Source organism: Pinus tabuliformis, chromosome 1_2, assembly GCF_031772625.1.
Source record: "Pinus tabuliformis cultivar Carrire ecotype Pingquan chromosome 1_2, CPIR1, whole genome shotgun sequence".
NCBI lineage: Eukaryota > Viridiplantae > Streptophyta > Pinopsida > Pinales > Pinaceae > Pinus > Pinus tabuliformis.
This window is the reverse complement of record NC_142298.1, coordinates 937031740-937056158: the sequence shown is the minus strand read 5'-3', so window position 1 is coordinate 937056158 and position 24419 is coordinate 937031740.

Here is a 24419-nt window from a genome sequence, read left to right as displayed (position 1 = left end):
CTGGTCCAAATCAGGTGCAAGATGGCTCATTGGAAAGCTTGGCCTGTCTACTTTCCATCCCAAGTGGAATTTCTGAATTTGGTGTTGATTTGACCCCTCAAAAATCAATTCTCCCAAGGTCACTTTCTGCAACTCAAAAAGTGGGCAGAAAGTCATTTTTTTGATGTATTTTGAGCTTTTGGAGGCTCAAAACTCAAAATCAGGCTTCTCCCAAGTATTGGTAATTTTTCTTTTTGCATGCCCTTTCCAAAAATGCCAAGTTTTCAAAATTCCGAGCAGTCCTCCAAAATGGTCTCACCCGGGGTGAGACCAAACCGTGGGCAAAACCTGTAATTTTACCAAAAATTTGCAAAATGCTCCAAAATTCTCAAAATTTTCAGATTTTGATGCTAGATCAAGGCTAATGAGTACCATGATGAGTGAGGGATGCCTCAGCCAAGATACGGGTATTTGTCCTTTTCTTTTTCCTCATGAGAGCCTCGTTCAACCGCCGTTGAAGGATCTTCATCCTTGCTTTGTAAACATGCATTCTGGCCCAATAATGTGTTTTCATGTTGCGTAGCAGCTCTTTGTCATGATTTGCCTTCTCTAAAAGCCTCTGCTGTGTCTCAACCTCCGTTGAAGAAGACCGGTCATCACCTTGCTCATTAGTCTCAGTGGTTGACATGATGTTATTGAGCGAGGTGGAATAAACAAGTCAAGATGACCGCTGCCCTGCCTGCAAAATGCTGTGAAGTATGTTGTTTTCAAGGGGAAACATCATGAGGGATATGTTAGGGGAGGGAATTTACATATAGGAAAGGGAAAAATATATACATAAACAGGGAATTCTGAAGAAAAACATCACATAATGCTAAACATGTCATTCCATCTTTCATCATTTACAAATCAATACCTTATTTAGGGAAACTGTGATTTTTAAGCACCAAGGGAAAGGACAATGAAAATCATCATGATAGAGGGGAGGATGTCATAGGCATAGGGGCATAGGGCAGCATCATCTATGTGCAAGTCACAGGCAGCTCATTTCATTTTGCTTTTGCATGTCTTTGAGGAGCATACTCTGCTTTTTTATGACTTCAGAATGAACATTTGATGCTTTGGGAAACAGGGATTTAGGGTTTGTGATTGCAAGAGGAAGGGAAAGGGTTGTTGTGATCATTTTACAGTGGAAGGGAGAGGGGATTGTAACATAGGAATGAGGGAAAATAGAGGATATTAGGGATTAGGTTTAGGGGAAATAATGGAACCCATCAACAAAGTCTGCTGCCAATCAATTTTTGTAACAGCAATTCATTAAAAACAGAGGCAGCCTTATTTTTTCATTTGCCATGAGTAATCAGGGTTTCACTGTGTGATTTGATCATAGGGAGGGATATTCAATTGCCTAGGGAGTTTAACTGAAGGGACAAGCAATTGAATTAGGGTTTACATAGGGAATTAGGGAGAGGAAAAAACAGAGTTTTGGGGAAGGGAGATGATACCATGTTACTACAAAACCCTAACACAGCAAGACAGCTCTTTTTGATAGCTATGCAGCTGATACCTTTAATGAATTTTTTCATGACTTTTATTGAGCTTGGAAGTCTTCGACATATACACAAGATGACCTTTTTCTTTTGTGTTTTCTAAGGCTATGCAAGTAATACTTTTTACTCTGTTTTTTGTGTGATTTAAGCATGCCTTGCCATCAATCTCTTTTGTTTTTTACAATGTTTCCTTTTCATTCTTTTGCTGTGCATGCTAGTGTTTAGGTTTTGAGCATATAACATGGTAAAAATTTAGGGTTTGAAATGATTAGAGGGGAGTAGGGTTTGATAGGATTTAGGGGTAGGGTTGGTATGATTAATTTGCAAATGAGATCAATAAATATGACATGTTAACATATGTAATTTACATGGGAAAATGAAAGGAGGGACATAAGGGAAAAATTGCCTTGAAAAACAAACAAACTGTCCATGCATATTGCTTGCAAAACATCAAGTCATTTAGCTTATTCTCTATTGATTCCTTGCATAAAATCATGACCATTACCTTCCTTTGCAACCACAAAACCATCACACAACACGTGGAAGAGACATACCTCAACAAAATCGAGCAAATTTGAGGGAGATTTGGCGTTTGGGTGAGTTTTTACAGCAGAAAGAGTTTTTGGTCGCGCACCTCCGTTTGGTCGCGCCTGTGTAATTTAACACAGTGCGTTGGCCTGTTTTTGGTCGCGCACCTCCGTTTAGTCGTGCACGTTCACAGCCTTGTTTGAGGGCCTTCCCGGCATCGGAATCAGGCGCAGGATGGCTCGTTGGAAAGGTATTTGAGTCTACTTTCCAACCCAACCGGAATTTTTCAATTTGGAGTTTATTTGACCTGTCAAAAAGCAAATCTCCCAAGACTGGTCAAAAAGTGTCCAATGAGGCTGCCTCAAGGAAGAGTGCTGTTGCAGTCAACTTTTGAATGCCTTCCTCAACCCCAAATTGAGCGCAGGATAGCTCATTGGAAAGCTCTTCATGTCCAATTATCAATTTACCCATAAAACAAGTCATTTGGCCAATCAAGCTAGGAGAAAACTTGATTTTCCCAAGGTCACTTCAGAGGTGCCTTTGATTCTCCTGAGGCAACGGTATTCTTGACATTTCTCTCAAACCATGACACCTGTGTAAAAAATGAAGGAGGTTTTTCTTCCTTGGCATGTTGTGGACAAAAATATCTCTCAGTTTTGAAAAATTCATCTTTGATTTCTCAGAAACAGCTTTTGAGTGAAACTTGTCCCGATGTGTGAAACAAGGAATTTTGTCGAAATGAAGCGGAATGAAGGGGACAGAGGGCTTCTAAATTCTTGGGGAAATTTTTGGGAATGGGGAGGGATGTTAGGAAGCAGGGGAAAGTGGAATCTCAGAGATTGAGCAAGGGGAAGGGGTCCAAAAGGGCAAAACACAGGCCAAACCTAGAAAATTGCCAAGTTGTAGCTAGAAACTAGGGTCTGTGCAAAAATGAGGAATTTGGCGGATCTAAGGGATGGGAAGTGTTTGATAAGGTACTTTAAGGATAGGGGAAGGTGTATGAACATCAGGAAACAAGTTTTGCCGGTGATTTGACCATCCAAGAGAAATTGGCTTCAAAACCCTAGGAGAGGGAAATGACCTTGCCTGGGTGGCAACTGAAGCATGGACCAGGTGTAAAATGACTCATTAGACACTGATATGATAATGACAACCATATGAATGATGATAGACTCAGCTGAATTGTGACATGGACTGACATTTAGGCAAACCCTAGACCTAATGCCTAGTGACCAAATTTTGCTTGAAGACTCACTGAAATGACAAAATTTGACCTTGATACTTCAAAATCACTATGTAAGAGCACATTTGATCACTGGAGGAAGGCTGTAAAGACTGACACTAACAGAATCTATTGTAGAATCTTTTTTAGGCATGTAATAGAAAAATACTAAATTTTGGATCTATACACACATCCCTTTTCGGTCTCAAGTAATACCGCCTTTTGTGCATGGTTTAGCGGTAATTTTTGTGTGGTTTCTTTTCCTAGTTAGGGCTTATTATATGCAAGTCATGCAAGTTATTGAATATTGTGTAGGGAAAGTTTCATGCTCAAGGTGTTGAATAATAGTGAAACTATGTGGATTATATTGGAGTAAATAAGTTTGGGACCAAATCTATGGAAAGAAGTGTTCAAGTGGACTATGTGAAGGTCTATCCAGAAAGGTATTTTTGTGCCCTAGTGCACAAGGAATACACTTATTACTATTAAAAGGGTTGTTTATACCTAGACTAGTGAATTGTGTGAAGGATGGATTGATGCCTTAACTCAGAGAAGTCTGTGATAAAATCATTTCTTGAGAAGTCTTGGACAATAAAGAACACACCCATTTGGATTTTTGGATAGTGGAAAAAACTAGGAGTTTGTAGTAGTCTTGTGGAAGCAGACTTCAACTCAGATTTATTAAAGATATTCCTTGCATTATAGTTAATCTATGGGTAGAAACATTATTAAAGGATTGATAAAACAAAGGAGAAAGTAACCCTTGTTGAAGCCCTTATTGAAGATATTGTTGGAGCAACTTCTAGTAAACTTGTTGTGAAGAACTTGAGGACATTTTTGGAGTAATCTCATTGAAAACCTTTCATGTTGACTTAAGGACCTATGTAGCATATTTTGGAGAAACATTGTTGAAGATGATGATGTGGAAGAATTGGAAATAGTTTCACAAGACCAGATTAAAGAAGACATGCGTCGAACTAATTGTTGACATCTTGGATACCCATTGAAGTTGATCTTATAAACGTTTTGAAGATATATTTGGAGCCTTGTTGAAGAATATTTTTCAGGGCTTGATGAAGAGTATATTGGAAGTCTGTAAGTACTAAACCATATTGAAGATCTGAATTAGTGTGTTGGAGCCCTAGAGGATTAGAGTCCTCAAGAAGATGAGGTTGGAGCCTAAACTCGCTGAAACGGTTGCAACCCTAGAGGATTGGAGTCATCAAGAAGACCAAGTTGGGGCTTGAAAAAGTATAGGTTGGATCCTGGTGGATTGAAGGTTGGTGTCTTCATCTAGTATTAGAGCCATGAACATTATTGTAATTGGTTTGTTGTAAGGAGGATTGATTTCCTCATAAATCTTATTGATAAAATTATTTATCTTGTTATTCTTCATTTTTTGTTTTATATAAAGTGATCTTAACTAGTAAATTGCAAAAATAAATATTGATTCACCCCCCCTAGTCTTTCCAACAATTGGAATTAGAGCCAATACCTTCACTCATAGCTGGAAGTTAGTGTTGCGCTAGTCACAACCCCCCCCCCCCCCCCCCCCCTCCCAACATTTATTAATAGAATAGCTAATATTCTATCAATAAATGGGGACCCTTAAAAATCCTTCCAGAAAACAAATTTAGCATTTAGACACTTTCTTTTAAATTTTTGGAATAAAACAAGATATCAAGTCAAAACCCTTTGAAAACTAGTAATACTCGCGTTTTCACATATCACTGGATCGAGTGTGTCAAAAGCCTTATTAACAAGAAAAAAACTCAAAATGCGATCTAAAGGAATCACCACGCTTAACCTAGATAGCATTAGGATTTTTCATTAAAAATAGGTCCTAAGGCATTTCCTCTCGAAATAAAGGCCGTATTGCATATCGCAATTCACAAAGGGCGCACCCTCATGAAGTATGTTGAATCATTCGAAATGCGATATTGCGATGTGACGGTTAACCTTATCGTAGCACGTCAAAAATGCTTAAGAAAGGTTTGAAATCTTACAAACCACATGATATTGCGAAATGCGATAAAAGCCCAGACCCGATTGAAACCTATGTTATAAATTAACACTTAAGTCCTCTACACAAATGAAAAATGCTTTATAAGGTAAAATCCTATTAAACAAGTGATGCTTTAAAAATAAATAAGGAACGTCCCACATCTTGCATCCCGTAGAAAACTAAGTAACTTTAAGCAAGCGCACAATCAATACGTGATAATGCGATTTTCGATATTTCATCGAAATCACAAAATTGGCATTTTCGCAAATCAAAGCTCGTAACCTTAAAAAGTTTTCTTCTCGTTTTACTATGCGTAACATTAATGAGCAATAAAGGTAGTGATAACAAACCATTAGTGGGCATTTAGTATGGGTTAATGGCATTTATGTTTGAAAAGTGGCTCGACATGATACGATATCTTTTCATTTGCATTTAATTAAAACTCCTTTCTTGTCACCTTTTCAAGGTTATCTGTATCATTCATTCTTATTTTCATTCTCACTTGTGTCTATCCAATAGCTTCCACTTTGCTCCATTTCAGGAAAAATCTGCAGCAAGAGTCGTTAGGAACAATGGCAAAGAAGGGAAAGGCAGCCATGTCTAAAAAGTCAGAAATGATCCCTCTATTCTCTGATACTACGTGTAGTAGAGACGGGGGAACTTCAACATGGGAAGCCATGTATGATTTGTTAGAAGAAGAGAAACCAAGGCCTCTGGTAGCAAAGGCCACAGCTGATGCTCATGTTTCCTCCGACGCCTCCTACTTCAAGACAACATGCTCATTTCTACACTGCATAGCCACAAGGCCGAAGATAATCCCATATACAGATATGGTCAAGTGGATAATTAATGTGGTGGATGTCTCAAATAGAGAGTTCAAGAATAATAGGCAAGAGGTTATTGGATCTTTTTCAACAGACAACCTATGGCTTATGTACAATTTACCAAAGCCACAAAATCTCTTCAATAAAAAGTTCCTCGATAAATTTTCTAAGGAGAATGAAGACCCGACAGACATTACGCGGGCCTGCACAGAAAATGAAGGCAAGATCAAATGGGATAAGACAGGTATGTATTCTATGACATCTATTTCTCCCCCTTATAGTTTTGTAGCAACCATGCTATGTAGATTATTTGGTAAGCCTAATAGTACCAAATTTTCCCCAGAGTGGCTGCCATTAATAGATGCAACTATGAATGCAACAATAGTGAGTTTGGCTCAAATTTTGTGAAGGCCATTATGGAGTGTAGGAGAAAGAGGAGTCCCTCTTTAAGGGTTTATCCCCCATTTTTCATGAGTGCCTTTGTAATGGACGCAATATGTTTTAGCTCTAAATTTCCTATTATGGGATGGAAGTGGACTGTGCAAGACCCGCTTCCTATCCATGTGTACCATAAGAGTTTGTGGGAGTCCAAATTTCACCCCCATTTTTACAAGATTTGTCAAGGAGTTATGTTGCTCATCCATAAACAAGTCTACAACAAAACCACCCCTAGGTTTTCCAAAGAAGCTCAAGTGGATATTTTACCTGTAGCCAACTATTTTGGGGAGGAGACATTTACCTATATCGAAGTATTTGGGAGCATTGCTTCACTGCATGTCCTCCCATAAAATGTGGGAGGCAATAAAAATAATGAGTCCGAAAGGGACACAGCCAGAACTACAGAGGAAATAGCTGGGCAAACATCAACAAAGAAACATGGAGAAATTTACTCTACTTCCACTCAATCAAAAAAACCCCGAGTTATTGGTTTAGAAAAGGAAAGGGAACATTTCAATAAGAAGCTTGACACAGATGAACAAACATCTGAGATACAAACTCCTAAATAGCCACAACAAAAATCAACTCAAGAAATAACAATGGAGAAAATTGTAGGCACTCAGGATGTGGAGCTCATTCCTGCTACCCCCACTTCAGAAATTATTTTGAGAATTGAGGAAATTCCTCCATTAGATGTGTTTTATAGTCCTGCCCACAAATCTGTTGTTAAGAGACAGAGGAAGAAAAGGAAGCTAGATGTTGCAGCTATTACGACTCCTGACAATGAACCAATGGACATTGTATGGAAAGACTCGCCCATGAACCCATCTGAAAACCTCACAAGATTTTCGCAATTCACAGGAGCCTATGCTACAACAACTATTGACAAAGTGACAAAGGTCCAAATGCTACTTAGAGAAAAGGAACAAAATATTCTACTGTTGGAACAACAATTAGCTCAGGAGAAATCCAATCAACAAGAATAATTACAAGTAGCCTAGCTCCAACATGAATTTGAACAGATGCAAATACAACATTAGGTCAGCCTAGCGGAAAGAGATGCGTGGATACAAGCCATGACAGGTAAGTATAAATACAATCCGTAAATCGATGAGTTTATAAAGGAAGAACTAAGCCTTAACTCCCAACTAATACAACAAAAGGAAATTCTATGCCAAACATTCTAGCAAATAAATCCTTATTGTGAGATTAGTGATAAGCTAACAAGCCAAGTTGTCAACATGAGACTTGAGTATGATGAAATCCATGAAAAGATCTCTGACTTTATCACCAGACAAGAATCAGAAGAAGTGAGAAAGGTTGATTTTCCAAAGATGGAGGAATTGCATAAAGACATGTTGTTCACAGATTGGGATTCTCGGCTTAAGCAAGCAGAAAGGGCAACGACGGTCGCAGCAGTGATAACAAACAACATCATTGAAGCCATCAACGAAAATTTGCATGGTGCCAACCAGGTCGCAGAATCCACACGAGGGTTTCTCCCAAATATCAAATAGTTAGAGAAACAGTGGAGGCAGGAATTATAGCACCATTTACCACTCTAGGTATTTGTGATGCTTTGTTTATGGCCTACAACAACCCCTCCTTCTAGACTTGGTCCAAATATATAAAAAAAAATGTTTTATTCCCTATACGCTACTTTACCCTGAGCTAAAAGCGTGTACACACGGGTCAGTCAATACCAAACCTGCGTATATGTATTTAAACACTTAAAAAAATTAAATTTCCTTAATTATGGGCGGAGTTCACAAGTTTTACCTATTGATTACCTCCTATTGCCCGTGGCCCAACTATTTCCCAACTAAAAAACTAATTGGGAGAGGTATAAATACACCTCTATGGGAAGGCCTTAAGGAGGAGAAGAGATAGAGTTATTATACTAAGATTATCCCTGACTGAGTCTGATGAATCCCTGTGCCTCATGTACTTCCCCAAGCTTCAGGAAACCCTTGTTTCCTTGATTATAGATATTCTCCCTTTTGCTTGAGATATCATGGTGTTGGTGATGGAAGAAGATTGTTGAACTCTGGGGTAGGATGAATCCGGAGGATGGTTCCGCTTGGAGCCAGAAGAAGAAGACTTAGGTGAATTTTCTCCATGTTATTTATAGCTTACTACAATAAAAGAAATGTTGTCTTGTTTTCGAAATTAACTATGTTTATGCATCAAATTATGTTTTAATTCATATATGAATGTTTTTCTGATGTATAATCAATCATTTATTTATATGCTATAAATTCAATTTTGTGAATATGATTTACTTCTATACTTCTATGTATGTCCAAATTGAACGATTTTCAGGTTTGAAGAACATCAGGAGTTGCAGAGGGTTTGAACTGTGCAGGACCTACTCGAACGAAGGAAATCTGGGTACGATCACTATTACGTAGTTTGATTATATAATCATTTTTCCTAAGTTGTATGAGTATTTCTTGTTGTAGTTTGCTTCTTCTTTTTTGGGGTTCTAGCCCAAAGCCTAAGGTGCTTCCACCCGAAACAAAATTGGCAACTCCATTGGGGATAAAAATCTTGTTATTCCTGGTTGGGGTTGTTCATTATCAATCAGGGCTCAGTCTTTGGTTTTCTTGTTGTTACAGTCTTATTTGGTCTACTAGAGTCCCAGGCCTGAAGTTTGATCTTTTGGACCAGACTTTGTTTTTTGTTTTTTCTTGCAAATATTTGTACACACTCTTTACTTTGTTTACAGTAGCGTATACACACATGTTTCTATAAAGTGAACCCGTGTATATGCAAGTTTCCTGTGTCAGAAGCGCGTGTGCATGCTTCTGTTTTTGAACACAGTGGCGTATGCAAATTTTTGCATTGTTTTTTCAAATCTCTCTGCCTAGATAGATTTGTTGCTTGGTCTTTTCAGTCTCTGTGTGGTCAATTGCTGTCTAAAGAATTTAATTATTCTACAAGCTTACTGTTTCAAAGTCTCTTCCTCATTAAAATCATTTGGCCTAGGTTTGCTTCTTCAGTGAGTTTGTAATTTTTGTTTGGCACACAAGACTTCGTTCAAAAGCTCTTGTTTGTTTTGGTCCTCCAGAACACGAAATTGTTTTCAGTTTCAGTGTCAAGCTCGGATTTTGAATCTACTTTCTTTTCTTTCCTTTGTTTTGTGGCCTCGTAGATTTTATTGCTTTTTGAAAGTCTTTTCGACTAATTTGAAAGTATTTCTTTCATGGCTTCTTGTTCAGTTTTCCAAGATATTTTCTACTATTTGGGTCATTTAGTACAAGTTGAAGTCTTTTTGCTCAAGTTTTCATTCATTTTGAGTTTGTAGCTTGCAAAGACTCCTTGTGCTCTTTTTTTTCGATCTTTTGAGTTTTAGTAGCATTTTGGGTGATTTCAAAAAGTTGTTTTAGTTGCTTCTTTAAAGAGAAAAGATCTCAAAAAACTTTGTTTTTGTTTTCTTTTGCCAAGTTTTGTTTTTGGTTTCTTTTGGTTTGTGAAAGTGAATTGCGATCTTTTATAATTTTTCCTTCTTGTTTGGAGAGAATTTTGTGTTCAAAATTTGTATCCTCTTCAGTACTTGAGCTGGCTCAATGTTAGTTATAAACAATTGATTTTTATTCTTGAGTGTTATTTAGGATCTTTCATTCCCATTATATCTTGCATTAGTGTATTTTTCATTGTGAAAGAATTCATATTCTTTTAGTTTTTGGGTGTGTGAATTGTGCTTCAAGCAAAGAAGAGAAAAAATACTTTGCTTTGTAGAAGTTTCGTAGAACCCATGTAGAGATCTATTTTCATCGAAGAATTTATGATTGCATTCATGTAGTTAGTTTTTCATTGATTTCTATTGCATCAGACAAAGATCATTGGTTTCACTCCCATCTATACCTTTGACTTAAAGAACAGCCATTAAAATCAAGCGATTAATTAAAATAAACTATAACTTTTATGTTGTCATCAGAATACACCAACAATTTTAGGTTTATTAGGGTCTTGGATTAGGCGAGAAGAGAGTTAACTCTTGAAGGCCGCTCAAAATTACAAAACATAGAAGTTTGATTAATGAGCGAAACCCAATAATGTTAGGGAGACTGGGAAAGCTCCATAACTGGGAGTAAAGCATGAGGGAGAGTGAAAATAAGGACGAGAGATACCCCCTTTCTTACTTGTTGGATCCTGCCTCACGACTGTTCCACCCAGCCTCTGATACGAGTTGGTGACCATAATTGCCTATCATAGGGACCACACAAGTGGCTGCGGAGGGGAATCCTGTGGCACCTAAGGTTGATGTTGTATCACGTTCAACAGTACTTCTGGAGGGCACCCTTGCGAAGCTTGGGGGCTTGCACTGACAAAGGCTGTTGTCTGGAGGTCAGCGTAACTACATCTGATACCTTCGCTAGTAGGCCTGGGGTGTAATTACCCCAGTCTGTTTTTGGAAGGCCCTTGTTATCAACTTTCTTGTATTTTGGTGTCTAGTCCTAATCATCCAGAATGGACATACTTGAGATTTATTTGATTGCTGATATCTTTAGGGAATTTTTAGTGAGTGTTCTTTGCTCCTAGTTGGCCTAGCTTTATAATTTTTTGAGTCTTTAAGTAGATCTTTTAAATAATTCAAGTGGTTGATCGACCCTCTCGATGGTCTAGGAGACTTCATGGGCTATCACCTATGAGTCTTCAGCCTTCTCCTAGAAGGCGTAGGAGCGATTCTGCCAGTGGTTTTCAACCAGTGGCAGCAGGCACATCAAAGTTGGATCCTCCACTTGGGGTCATTGATTCACAAGATAGAACTAGCACCAGTAGAGAGTTAGAGAGGAACACACTAGTTCTTTTTTGAGTACTTTTTCACTTGAAAGATAATATCGAAGTTGAAGAGCTTTCATAGTCGGTTGCGGCTCCAAATTCTCCTCTTCCTCCTGATCATCCAGACATTCTATTGTATGTCGGAACTTTGACTCATAGGCCTTCGAGTCCAGGTTTACATCCATCTATTCCTTCGATGACCATGGCTGGAAGCATGGTATCTATGACAAGTGTTGAGAGCATGAAGACTCCCATATCTATACAAGGAGGAGGAACTATTTCCATCCCTTCTATTACTCCTAGCACGACTATATTTGGGTCTACTTCCATTCTATCAACGAGTGGAAGTTCTCAGGCTACTGCATCCGGTTTTGGATTTTTCCCTTATGGAATGCCGTCTCACGGGATTCCTTCAGTTCCCTTGAACATACCATTGACTGCCTATACATCCATGATGAGTGGATCGACTTCTTTTCATGGTTTCCCATTTGGAAGTGGTCATATACCACATTCCAATCCGACAGTAGGGTCAATGCCTTTTTCTTTTTCAAGTCAAGGTAATAACCCATTCCAGAGTTGGACAAACCTTGCGGTTAGTGGGATAGGAGATGGGAATCAATTTTTTGGCCAACAAGGGAATGTGTTGTATTCTTTAGTTAATTTGTTTCAGAATTTTCCACCCTTTGCTAAAGCATGGAATCCCTATCAGAGGCTATCAGCTCCTTTCAATACTTCATTAGGGGGTAACTTCACTGGTTACAGAGGATTTTCGTTAGGAGTTGGTCAAACTCCAAATTTTGCTGGAACACAAGGAGAACCTTTTGGTTCAATAGGCTCTACAAGTTACTTCAGGCAACCTAATGTTTTTCAAAATCCAGGTCATTCTTTTCATACCTTTTGGAACCCCGCCCGCTCTGGATGGAATTCCCAAGGTCCGCCACGACTTCCTTTTCTAGCCACGATGAGCTTGCCAGACTTAACTAAATTGAAAAATGATCTGATTTGGTACAATTCGGCTTGGCATCTGGTCCCAACTAAACTTCCCTTGGATATCCCAAAATTCGAAGGGAAGAGTGGTGAAGATCCGAGAGACCACATAACCACATTTCACTTATGGTGCTCATCCAACTCGCTGATAGATGATTTGATCAGGTTGAGGTTATTTCAACGCACCCTAAATGGAAATGTGGCCAAATGGTATATAAAGTTGCCAGGGGGCACCTATACTTCTTTTTGTGATTTGGATAACATCTTTTTTAACCATTTTCAGTTGCCTTTCCGCTATGAAGATGGAACTGAACTTCTGGCTAACTTTCAGCAAGACACCGCAACTCACATTTCGGATCACATTCAGGAATGGAGAAGGATAAAAAGGCTTATCAAAGCCAAAAGTCCACCAAAGTTCCTTCTCGAATGGTTTCTCAAATCATTACAACCTGAGATCTCAAAGGATGTTTCTCTTTTCGGTGTTTATTCTGAAGAGCAGGCTATTTTTTGAGCCCAGCAATTAGAACTGATATGTTCTCAGTCTGAGATTCTTCAGAAAATCCTACCTGATGCTCCTAGATCTAAGGTCGATTTAGCCAAACTGAAGCCAAGCCCCCACGCCAATGGAATATTTGGATCGAATGATATTAATGCGGTGAACCTATTGAATCAATTACAGCAGTTGTCTCTACAAACTGCTTCTTCTAAACAAGCAGCATCGTCTGTACCTACACCTTCCCAACCTACCCCAATAAATGCCGTCCAAACCTCTAACCCCAAAGGAAATCAAAAATTTGATGGGAAATGGAAAGGACGAGGTAAGAAGAAGAACTAGGAAGGGAAAGGCAATGCAAACAAACCCAACAATGTTGCCGAAGAAGGTAGGAAGGAGTCCAAGAAAAAGGTAAAATTTCCATGCAAGTTATGCAATGGAGATCATCTGACTCACCTCTGCCCCAAGATACAAGACACTCAATGCTTGTTAGTACAACAAGGTTCCTCTAGCTTTGAAGCTGTTCTGAATAACCCTTTTCCCTAAGGGCAGCAATTACTTGCTGGCGCGAATTCTAACGCTGGTACCTCTGCAGGGGGCAACCAGGAAGGGGAAAATTCCTCAAATGTTTATATGATGATCTCTCACATTGACGTTGCTAAGCGAGCATGCGATTATGGTGAATTAGAAACATCTAAGGCTAAATCTGTTCTCGAAGCCACTGAACCACTTCATATTGAGTGGCCCTCTGTTGATTCTATACCTTGGATACCGAAAGATTCCGCAAAGTGCTCGACTATTAACCCTAATGCTAGGGCAGCCCGAAACTACTCGATTGTAGAAGATCTTGCTCAAAGTCCTTGTGCTATGATTGCATTGGAGGTAATCCAGTTGTGCCCTGCTCAAAGAAGTGTTTTTCTTTCGAAAATTGGCATAGTGGATCCAAAGAATTATTTAGTGCTCTCTTTTGATATGTTGAATGTTAAAAAGAGACTTCCTCACCATATGGCTTTCCAAATAAAGTCCACATACCAAAAGACCAATATTTTTCGGACTATTATAGATGAGGGAGCTTCCACATGCGTGATGTCTATGTCATGTTGGAAGGTCATTGGATCACCTTCAGTTGTTCCTTCACCGACTCTTTTGACGGTATTTGATGGACATTCTCATAGGACACAAGGGATTTTCTCGGCCTTTCCTATTTGTGTTGGGGGAAAGGTAGTGAATATTGAGGTAGAAATCATCGATGCGAACATGGCTTATAACCTCCTCTTAGGCAAGAATTGGATTTATGAGATGGATGCCATAGTTTCATCATTATTATACATCCTTTGTTTTCCTCATGAGGGGAGGATTTTTAAAGTTGATCAGTTATACTATTCTCCAGGTGACTCCCACGCAACTTCAGATTCTATTGTTCCATTGGTGGACAATCCCTGTCAACCTATTTAGAATCTAGGAGTTGGGATGTACTCTTCATTAATGGGTATATTTGACCTCCCTCCTCCTACAACTAGAATTAATGCAAATTCATCCTCTAAGGTACCTTCTTGGAAAGAGTTCTTTCGAACTCATTATTTTTCGGACCCTTGGCCCTTACCTTCATCTACCACCACATTAGATGGAGGCTAGGTAGGTGGAATGGAATTTCCCATGTCTACAACAAAACTCACTTATCAATCTATCGCTAACTCTACAGACAACCATCCCATTCCTTTTTCACAAGAGTTAGATGGCGATGTGGCTCTGGCTTGGACCCTCAATTCTACTTCAGCTCTAGATTGCTTGGATACAGTTTTACCATTTGAAGAAGAAATTTTGGAGGCAATTATGGGTGTGGATCAACCATGGGAGGATTTACATCATCGTTCATATTTTCTCCCTCCATTGCGTGAAGTTGAATCTAGTTTGTCCAATCTGTCTACTAGTGATGTTTGTACGGTTTCAAACCCTTTGGCTCCAGCACAATTTTCTACCGTGTTAGCGCTTGAAATTTCACCTCAGGCTGAGAAAGGCAAACCTCAAGGCAACATCAAACCATTCAGCCTCGTAGCTAGCCCTACGGGGCAGGAGAAGGCTCTCTCCGGTCAATCTCGGTAGATCTTCAATGGATGAGATGACCAATACGGTGACACTGATATTAGGCTAGTAAACTGATTAGAAAGGTTGATTTGGGGTTTTTAATTAAATGACGAGGTTTTTTTGGGCTGCATGGGCAAAATCACAGCTTGAATAGAGAAATATAATGAATAACACAGGTTATCGACTGAGGCAAGGTAGGCAAGAAATTTAGCATCTAATCTAGATTTAAATGGGATGACAAGACTGGTGAGGAGCTGACAAGGGCATAGGAGATGAATCCTTGTCAAACAGAGGAAAACATTAAACATGAACAAACTTATAGGCAGAGCATGGCAGGCATGAATTCTTACCTAAACACTTCATTTGTTCAGTTAGAAATGATCATGTAGTGAAATGAAACATAACAGATCACATATGAAACAAGAGAAAAAACATATGCTAAATTATCATACCACAGGAATCTCAGAAGTTAGAGCTGTGAAATTTCATTAAAAATCCCTCTGTCAAAGACTGTACAATGGAGCTCAATTCTCCTCCAGCACTCAGAATTTTCTTCTAACTCCCCTCTTTTTTTACAAATGAATTTTTATTATAATAAATACATGCTGCTAAGGAAAAACAAATCGACCCCAAAATCGGCGATTTGTTTTATCATTATTAATAAATAAACCTAAAAACAAAAACAATCGGCGCTGCTGAAGACAGAATAGCGCATCCTTTTACTTGATAACTGATGAAGTAGCATTCACAGGTGTCAATCCCATTTACTGGAAATATAGGCAATCGAATCTTGTATGCCAGTTTGCAACTGCTCCCCAAATGTCTGGAAATGCGTTGGCCATTTTACCGAAATTAGGAGAAGATTTTGAAAATCTGGAATAAATCCACCGCATATATCGGATGGAAATCGACCCCCCTACAATCTTTCTTATCCGATAATAATGGGCATATCTACGCGTCCAGGCATTTGCGGCTTTTGTTGAATGAGAAACGGCAAAGACACCCCTGTCACTTGAATGTTTTTGTTCTTCCTGAAAAAAGGCTTGACACCCCTGAAAGCAATCCCTCTGTTGTCTCAGTTGCAGGTTCTTCTACATTCATACTTCCATATTCACAATTATTCTTAATGCTAATGGGCTCATGTTGGTTGTCATGATCTTCAACATTAGGGAGAAAATGACTTGGAAAATTGAGCCAATAAAAGTTCCTCGATAAAGGTTTTGCTGATGTATCAAGAAGCATGAGGAGAAGAAAATAAACCGGCTTTGCATTATGTGATTTTCGATACTGCATTTCAAAAACTGGAAGTGTTATTTTTGATGGCACTGATATATTTTTGTTGATTTTGTGGTATGGACAGGTCCCTTCCAAATCCCATACTGAGACCTCCACTGTAACATTTGACAGGGGACTTCAAATAAGGATGAAGCTGCAAGTCATTCTTTAGAGCTGCATTGATGTCATCTGGTGGGTGTTGCTCATTACCTCCAACCCATAGTGCCAAGCTTGCATAGTTGCATAAAAGTTTGACTGTGTCCCTTGCACTTTAACACTACACTTAAGATAGCACATATGCCGTGAAAAATTACGCTTGCCGAATGACAACGTGACTGGTTATGGCAGGAAATTAATAGAATTGAAGGCTGGGTTGGCTCCTGCCCAAATTGTAATTTTATTTCGGCTACAATTGTAGGATTAACACTGTTATTGCGTTGCATAATAAACCTATTACCTCTGCATATATGTATATAAGTGGTGGTCCATACTCGGTGCCGCAATATATTTCCCACTGTAAATAAAATAGTAACCATGGAACACGCCTTCAAGGCTACTTCTATTCCATGGGTTTGCACCTGTAAAGCCATAACAACGCTCATGTTTAACACTAAAATAATATAACATGCTGGAACAGGGCGATGTCTTTAATGCCGTCTGGTGCGTATTCTACACATGGAAACTAGCTGAGATGTTTTGGCTTGTCATCTGATGAAAATGTAATGTCGTTCATGGGCTTTACAAAGATGCGATCACCATTTGTCTCGTAACATCTCTGCGAGGAAGATGTTTTGAAGAAGCTCGTCCTCAAACCCTGGGGCATGAACGATTTCGCAAATATCTCAGACATCATGACCCATGGAATTCCACCCATGCCCATTGATTATGTTGCAACATAATCTGAAAGACCAATTAATAATAATTTTCTTGCAAGTAGTAGAAGAGAAGACCCATCAAAGTGCCCCTGTATGTAGAATGATCCAATAATGAAGCAGCTTATGCACATTCCTCCTGCAGCAATCATTAGAAGTGGGCACCTTCCATATTTGTCCATATTACAAACTCTGTTTTCTAATTCCTTTTTGAATTTGCTGATTTTGAATGAGGGCTTTTTATCTGCTTGCAGGGATAGGAGTTTGAAGTCACTGCCAGTTGAAGAGCTGAAGAACAAATTACATAATCTAAAACAACACATTAAATGATTTCTTCTTCAAAACAGGGTTTTGAAGAAGAATCAATCTCTGACATGAGACAGAGTCTAACATCGGCTCCACTTGGGATGGCAGCTGCCGCTCCGTGGAGGTGCCAAGAACCGCAGAACTTTGGGGGAGCAGACAGTGCCTCCACCCATTGGGCAACAGAGTCATCATCAACACAACTCTTGACTTGATCTTCAAACTGAAACTGAACTCAAACAATCTTCAAGCAAACTAAAACAAGATGCTGCCCATATGGCTGCTTATTTATTTACAAAGCTACCCTACTTTGCTGTACACACACTAGATCAGGTAATACTAAAATGCCAAATTAACCATTCAAGTAAACCTGAAAATGATGTAGCTTGAGAATGCTGCCACGAGGACACAGATGTAATTGTTGGCAGCCCTTCATGCACGTACTGAGCCTGATCACGTACAAGACAGCCTGATCTATCAATCAAACTGAAAAATGTGTCTAAGTATGCCGCAATAGGATCACGGAAGCCGGACTCTGTTGGCTGCCCCAACTCTGCAATACATACTTCCAGCTGCACATTGTCAATGTAAACATCTGTAGGCAAGTCTATGATTTCTTGTTGCGAAGGAGGAAGGATTTCCAAGAACATTTTAGGGTCTTGGAAATCATATGAATGAATCTGCTCAACGAGATACTGAATCTCCTTTTCAACTCTTTCAACAACTAACTCACAAAATCTAGTTTTGCTTTCAAGATGAAGCTTCGGAGATTTCAAACATTGAAGGAAAATACTGAAAAATTCTTCATTAATTTCAATATCTACTAACCACTCTCTAACTCCGTTTAGAGCTTCACAAAGTGCAGGGTCTGCCACATACCCTACCATTGCATGAACAGATCAGCATGCGTTGGAATGTCTGGATCGAGTTGGAGTCGCCAGGTGAATGGTTCAGCCTGCATAAGTGTCTGACTGCTGTCCACCATCAGCATCAGATCTGCACCTTGATTGCATGTACTGGGACAAGACAATCAACAAATTGAATGTTCTCCCCAGTATGGTCGCCAGTATGTTAGCGCTTGAAATTTCACCTCAGGCTGAGAAAGGCAAACCTCAAGGCAACATCAAACCATTCAGCCTCGTAGCTAGCCCTACGGGGCAGGAGAAGGCTCTCTCCGATCAATCTCGGTAGATCTTCAATGGATGAGATGACCAATACGGTGACACTGATATTAGGCTAGTAAACTGATTAGAAAGGTTGATTTGGGGTTTTTAATTAAATGACGGGGTTTTTCTGGGCTGCATGGGCAAAATCACAGCTTGAACAGAGAAATATAATGAACAACACAGGTTATCGACTGAGGCAAGGTAGGCAAGAAATTTAGCATCAAATCTAGATTTAAATGGGATGACAAGACTGGTGAGGAGCTGATAAGGGCATAGGAGATGAATCCTTGTCAAACAGAGGAAAACATTAAACATGAACAAACTTATAGGCAGAGCATGGCAGGCATGAATTCTTACCTAAACACTTCATTTGTTCAGTTAGAAATGATCATGTAGTGAAATGAAACATAACAGATTACATATGAAACAAGAGAAAAACATATGCTAAATTATCATACCACAGGAATCTCAGAAGTCAGAGCTGTGAAATTTCATTAAAAATCCCTCTGTCAAAGACTGTACAATGGAGCTCAGTTCTCCTCCAGCACTCAGAATTTTCTTCTAACTCCCCTCTTTTTTTACAAATGAATTTTTATTATAATAAATACATGCTGCTCAGGAAAAACAAATCGACCCCAAAATCGGCGATTTGTTTTATCATTATTAATAAATAAACCTAAAAACAAAAACAATCGGCGCTGCTGAAGACAGAATAGCGCATCCTTTTACTTGATAACTGATGAAGTAGCATTCACAGGTGTCAATCCCATTTACTGGAAATATAGGCAATCGAATCTTGTATGCCAGTTTGCAACTGCTCCCCAAATGTCTGGAAATGCGTTGGCCATTTTACCGAAATTAGGAGAAGATTTTGATAATCTGGAATAAATCCACCGCATATATCGGATGGAAATCGACCCCCCTACAATCTTTCTTATCCGATAATAATGGGCATATCTGTTGAGCATGGTATGACACATGAATCTACGCGTCCAGGCATTTGTGGCTTTTGTTGAATGAGAAATGGAAAAGACACCCCTGTCACTTGAATGTTTTTGTTCTTCCTGAAAAAAGGCTTGACACCCCTGAAAGCAATCCCTCTGTTGTCTCAGTTGCAGGTTCTTCTACATTCATACTTCCATATTCACAATTATTCTTAATGCTAATGGGCTCATGTTGGTTGTCATGATCTTCAACATTAGGGAGAAAATGACTTGGCAAATTGAGCCAATAAAAGTTCCTCGATAAAGGTTTTGCTGATGTATCAAGAAGCATGAGGAGAAGAAAATAAACCGGCTTTGCATTATGTGATTTTCGATACTGCATTTCAAAAACTGGAAGTGTTATTTTTGATGGCACTGATATATTTTTGTTGATTTTGTGGTATGGACAGGTCCCTTCCAAATCCCATACTGAGACCTCCACTGTAACATTTGACAGGGGACTTCGAATAAGGATGAAGCTGCAAGTCATTCTTTAGAGCTGCATTGATGTCATCTGGTGGGTGTTGCTCATTACCTCCAACCCATAGTGCCAAGCTTGCATAGTTGCGTAAAAGTTTGAATGTGTCCCTTGCACTTTAACACTACACTTAAGATAGCACATATGCCGTGAAAAATTACGCTTGCCGAATGACAACGTGACTGGTTATGGCAGGAAATTAATAGAATTGAAGGCTGGGTTGGCTCCTGCCCAAATTGTAATTTTATTTCGGCTACAATTGTAGGATTAACACTGTTATTGTGTTGCATAATAAACCTATTACCTCTGCATATATGTATATAAGTGGTGGTCCATACTCGGTGCCGCAATATATTTCCCACTGTAAATAAAATAGTAACCATGGAACACGCCTTCAAGGCTACTTCTATTCCATGGGTTTGCACCCGTAAAGCCATAACAATGCTCATGTTTAACACTAAAATAATATAACATGCTGGAACAGGGCGATGTCTTTAATGCCGTCTGGTGCGTATTCTGCACATGGCAACTAGCTGAGATGTTTTGGCTTGTCATTTGATGAAAATGTAATGTCGTTCATGGGCTTTACAAAGATGCGATCACCATTTGTCTCGTAACATCTCTGCGAGGAAGATGTTTTGAAGAAGCTCGTCCTCAAACCCTGGGGCATGAACGATTTCGCAAATATCTCAGACATCATGACCCATGGAATTCCACCCATGCCCATTGATTATGTTGCAACATAATCTGAAAGACCAATTAATAATAATTTTCTTGCAAGTAGTAGAAGAGAAGACCCATCAAAGTGCCCCTGTATGTAGAATGATCCAATAATGAAGCAGCTTATGCACATTCCTCCTGCAGCAATCATTAGAAGTGGGCGCCTTCCATATTTGTCCATATTACAAACTCTGTTTTCTAATTCCTTTTTGAATTTGATGATTTTGAATGAGGGATTTTTATCTGCTTGCAGGGATAGGAGTTTGAAGTCGCTGCCAGTTGAAGAGCTGAAGAACAAATTACATAATCTAAAACAACACATTAAATGATTTCTTCATCAAAACAAGGTTTTGGAGAAGAATCAATCTCTGACATGAGACAGAGTCTAACATACCGAAAGTAACATGTCAGTTATCTCACAAACTGTACCTATAAACACACCTCTAGGGATCCTAACGTAATCGAAAACCTCTTCATCGGAGCTGATTGTTCCCCTGAAGAAATTCAAATCTACACCGATCTCTTTAAAGAGTTTCGAGATGTGTTCACTTGGTCTTATGAGGAAATGCCTAGAATTGATCCATCTATTGTCCAGCATGAGATCAAGACATACGAAAACACCAAACCTATTCATCAAAAAATTCGATTAGTCAATCCTCAGAAAATGGTAGCTATTAAAGCTGAAGTTGAAAAGCTGCTTAAGGCAGGTTTCATTTACCTCGTTCCTCTAATTGAGTGGGTTTCCAACCTAGTCCTGATAGATAAGAAGCAACGAATGATACAAGTATGTATCGACTTTTGGTATTTAAATAAATCTTGTCCAAAAGACAATTACCCAACACCTTTTATTGATCAAATTGTTGATGAATGTGCGGGTAATGAATTTTTTTTGTTCATGGACGGATTCTCTGGTTACAATCAAATTACTATCTGTCCAGAGGACCAGCATAAGACAACCTTTATTTGTTCTTGGGGCATGTTTACATACAAGAAGATGCCTTTTTGCCTTAAAAATGTTGGAGCTACTTTTCAGTGGGCTATGTATTATGCTTTCCACAACATCAAACATGTTATTGAAGCATACTTGGATGACTTAGCTGCTCATTCTCGCAAGACAATTGATCATCCCAGCCACCTTCGGTTAGTCTTTGAGAGATGTCATTTTTATAAAATCTACTTGAATCTGAATAAGTGTGTTTTTGCGGTCACATCCGGTTGGTTGTTAGGATTCATTATATCAACTGAAGGGATTCGAGTTGATCCTTTCAAGGTTCAGGAAATAATTCAATTGCCTCCCCCGTCTTCCATTTGTCAACTTCAAAGTCTCCAAGGAAAGGAAAATTTCTTGAGGAGATTTATAACAAATTACGCTGAGATTACCAAAGGATTTATGTGTTTGCTTAAGAAAGGAGTTCCATTTTTATGGGACGATTTTGCGCAACGATATTTTGATGCTTTTCAAAAAGCATTAACCTCTGCTCCATTATTGAGTCCACCAGATTATGGCAGCTATTTCCTTTTGTATCTCGCTGCGGTAGAATCAACCACCGTTATGGTTCTGGTTCAGTAGGATGATGCTCTCGGTGAGCATGTAATCTACTACTTGAGTCGAGGCTTAGTAGGACCTGAGATACACTATTCTCCCATCGAGAAATTGGCCTTGGCAGTTGTTCATGTTGTCCAACATCTTCATCATTACATTCTGCTTTGCAAAATGTTCGTCTTAGCGACTATCAATCCTTTTCAGTTTTTCCTCATTAGGTGAGTGATTGGGGGCAAGTATAATCGATGGATTGTTATTTTGCAAGAGTTCAATCTTGAATTATTGTCAGCTAAATCTAAGAATTCATTAGCTTTTGCGGAATTGATTTCAGAGCTTTCTTATGAGGAAAATTTTCCCTACGAACATTTATTCCTCATTTCTTCACAAGATCCCTAGTATGGAGATATCATTATATATCTCCAGACATCAAAGTTTCCATCTGATTTCTCCAAAGATGAGCATCAAAATTTTCGTCACCTTGCCAAAAACTTTGTTATTATTGGTGATACATTATATTGTAGAGGGGTTGACTCAATCCTTAGGTGTTGCTTAACTTTGGAAGAAGTTGAGTCTGTACTTAATGATTGCCACAGTGGAGCTTGTGGCAGTTATCTATCAGGGCTTGCAACAACACAAAAATTTTTGCGAGAAGACTACTTTTGGCCTTCAATTTTCAAAGATTGTATTGAAGCGGTCAAATTTATACTCAGAAAATGCGTGCTCATCCAGCTCCACTTTTTCCTGTTATCACTATCAGTCCATTTATGAAGTGGGGCATTCATTTTACTACTTGTAATCCGCCTTCGGCAGCAAATAACAAGTACATCATTGTGGCCGTAGACTACTTTATGAAGTGGGCTGAGGCCATTCCTACTTACAAAAACGACTGTGAGACAACAGCCTTGTTTCTCTTCAACCATGTTATTTCACAATTTGGTATCCCAAGAGAGATTTTCACTGACCATGGCAGTCACTTCCAAAATCAACTGATGACCGAATTGGCTCTCAAGTTGGGCTTCTTGCATGAGCATTCATCTCCATACTATCCTTAGGAAAATGGGTAGGTTGAAGCTGTGAATAAGTCCCTTAAGACCATCCTGCAAAGGAAAATTGATAAAAATCAATCCAATTGACACATCATGTTGTAGCTAGGGCTCTGGGCATATCGAACCTTAGTTAAGACAGCCATCGGTTTTCCTACTTTTCAACTATTTTACGAGTTGAAATCTCTTTTCCCTATCGAATGTGAAATTCTGTCCCTTAAGCTAGATGTAGAACTTCTTCCGAAGACATATAGTCTCGAAGAACGCCTTGTTCATTTGGAACATCTTGATGAGCAACGACGAGATGTGGCCATAATAAATGAAGCCCATAAGAAGAGGATTAAAACTCAATATGATAAAGTTGTCCGTCCTCGGGTTTTTTCTGAAGGCGAACTTGTCTTAGTCTATGAACAAGACAAAGATGCCCTGGGGGCAGGCAAGTTCAAATTTATGTGGTATGGTCCCTTTATAGTCAAGCGTGTTTTGGGAAAAAGGGCTTATGAATTAATTGATTTTGAAGGGAAAAAGCTGGCGGAGCCTCGAAATGGACTCTACCTTAAGAAGCATTTTGCTTAGGCTTCGGCCAAGCAAGTGCTTGTTTGTATATATTGTATCTTTGTACATATATGTCTGGCATTTTTTGATATCGACATTTTTTAATCTGCTTTTGTAAGTATTGATGGATGATTCGATATATTTCAGATTTGTCGATGGTGTGAGTAGGCACACTCAGAATCTTGCTTCCTCGACTTGGGTGATTTATTATCCATCTGGCCAGTTGATGGTGTCGATGGGAGTATGCATTGGCCCTGCTTCGAATAATATTGCTGAATATACTGTCATTATTAATTTACTATCCGAAGCAATATCTTGTGGGATTGATTCGTTGGTAGTTTATCTAGACTCACAACTGGTGGTGTTGTAGTTAAATAACACTTATCGAGTTCGTGATCCTTATTTACATCGCCAATTTTTGAGAGTGAGAGTGTTGCAACGATCATTTATTTATATAACATATGTTCACATTCCACGATATGAGAATTCATTAGCAGACTCTATTGCTAATCAAGCATTAGAATGGCACGTTAATCATTCATCAAATTAAATGACATTAAAAAGAAATTGAATCTGTATATATAT